The following is a 2,545-nucleotide window of genomic DNA, read 5'->3' as shown; positions in this document are numbered from 1 at the left end:
AGGTCTGTTCTTTCGCTCTGCACTGCTGCACTGGTGCAATAAGTTAGAGTGAGACAAATATATATTTGTCTCACTCTAACTTATTGCACCAGTGCAGCAGTGCAGAGCGAAAGAACAGACCACTTGATTTATGCCTACTTTAGCTCCGTAAGGACTACTTTATATTCCGTAAAGCGCAATATGCGGGTATGTATCTATAATACACGTTAGATATCCTGATACAGGTATTATGATCTCTGTAAAAGTATAATTTTTAGTTTATTAGAAATGTTGTTCCTTAAAACAATTCTATTTTTATAATAATTAGAAATGTTGTTCCTTAAAACAATTCTATTTTTATAATAGTAAGATATAATAACATATAATTTGTTATTGTTTTAGTATTGTTTCTATTATAACTAAATAAGTGTTAATTTTGAGGAAAAAATAAATGTATTGAACAATATACAGACATACAAATTAATTTATTTATTACATAACATGTAACTCTTTATGGTCTACTTTATACCGATTGTTTGATACGTGTGTTAAAAAGTAAATAACTAGTAAATTAGTAACTCATTCAGATGATCAGCTCCAAATACTGATACGAGTATCAAGTCGTCCACATCGCAAATAGTCGTCCATAAAAAGTTTATACTAAAATTAATTATATTTTCGTTGGAATGAAACTAAAGCACTGAATTACAAAAAGTAGCAAATAACAAAAAGAGTAAAATCATTGTTTGTATAGATTCATTAACAGTTAGGAAACATTTCATAAAATAATTCAGTTCTACGGTCCATCCCAACTGTTCTATTATCTATTGCTTCTTGTTCAATGTCATTCGTAATTACACTGGTAGAATCGTTCAAATCTTCTGGAAAATCGTATGTATCATTTTTCTCAAGACAGTAATTATGTAATATACATGCTGCAACTACAGTGTTAATGACAAAAGGTAAATCGCGGTATTCATTGAAAAACTTTATGCGGCGAAATCGTCCTTTCACTTGACCGAATGCTCGTTCAATTGCCATTCGCGTTGAAGAGTGAATATAGTTGAACTCTACTTGTTCAGGCGTCAAATGCCCATTGTCTCGAAATGGTGGAACAAGCCAAGGTAACGACGGATAAGCCGAATCGCCTAACAAAAACGTCTTATCGGGAAATAATATTTCTTGATTCATAGATGCTTCATGATATAGCTCAGATCTTCTGAGAATACGAGCATCATGAAGGGAACCGGGGTCACCACAATACACATTAGTAAACCGCATATCTGCATCTGCAACTGCTTGCAAAGAAATTGAGAAATATTTTTTTCGATTGCAATATTCTCGTGCACGGTTTACAGGTTTTTCTATTCGGATATGTGTTCCATCGATCGCCCCTAAGACTTTCGGAATACCTTTCTTTGACAAAAAATGGTCACTTACAACTATAGCTTGAAGGCCCTGTGGCCATTTGATCATTGCATCCACTTTTGTTACTAGCCAAGTTACTACTCGCCGTAGAACTCGAAATACAGAAGAAATTGATATATAAAATCTGTCTGACATGGTTCGCAATGGTTCTGTGTTTGCGATATACCATAAAAATAATACAAAACTTAACTTTGCAGAAATAGGTTTGACTCCAAAAGAATGTGAGGGTATAAAACCAGATAACTCCAATTCATCTGGAAATAAAATATCACTGTATAATACCATTGTAATTGTACAACTATTAAACACTATATATAATGCACAATATATACATATATATATTTATATTACCAATTAGTTTTGACGCAGTGTACCGATTTAGTCGTAAATGTTGTTTATATTCTTCATCAGTCCAAGAATCAATAATCTGAAAGTAATTTTCAATGCGCTGTTTCTTTTTACCACTTGTCAAGTAAAGCATCAATGGGAATAATAATAAGTCATCATCTCTCTCATCATTACTACTAGATGAACTTGCACTGTCTTCTGTATTGTTTGATTCGCTTATAGTACTGTCTATTGAACTACTACTGCTGCTAAAATATGTTTCAGCAAGTTGATAAATAATGTTATGATTGTTGTCCATTTCTAAAATAAGAGTACATATATATAAAATAAAGTTATATATTAAAAATAAAATATATACTTTGAAAAATATAGTTTAAAAAAATAGTATTTTCACTCAAATATACAATCAAATGTTAATGAACATTTTTCTGCAAACGAGATAATCTTATATAATACATAACCTTCTTACTTTTCTCTCTCTCTCTCCCTCTTCTTTATTTTACTTGGCTATGCAAACTTTATTTGTTAGTCCTTTCGTCCAAGGTAACAAAATACGTATTACAAAAAAATCGGGTTTGAACATTCAAACACGTCTATGCTTCTGTGCTTACTGCTTTCACTGTTTAGAGTCATTTTAGTGAAAAATCTTAATGAACATATAAATGTAGTGCGCAATGGTTGAGTTTTGCGTTCCAACAGACACTCATGCACAGTGTTCGAGCGTGTCGCACAGTGTCGCATTGTGTCACCTTGCTGGAAAACAGCCTATGTCTACATTATGATTGTAAAC

General features: G+C 32.2%; 1 pseudogene; it reads right to left on the bottom strand.

Moving 5' to 3' along the window:
• Positions 1-953: 953 nt before the first annotated feature.
• LOC116853026 lies at positions 954-2,107 on the bottom strand (annotated as a pseudogene).
• Between the last annotated feature and the right edge of the window lie 438 nt (positions 2,108-2,545).

The sequence above is a fragment of the Odontomachus brunneus genome, unplaced genomic scaffold, assembly GCF_010583005.1.
Source record: "Odontomachus brunneus isolate Ranch 3 - 2012 unplaced genomic scaffold, Obru_v1 Obru_scaffold_268, whole genome shotgun sequence".
NCBI lineage: Eukaryota > Metazoa > Arthropoda > Insecta > Hymenoptera > Formicidae > Odontomachus > Odontomachus brunneus.
Note: the sequence above shows the minus strand (reverse complement) of the source record. Positions and strands in the feature narration are given on the sequence as shown.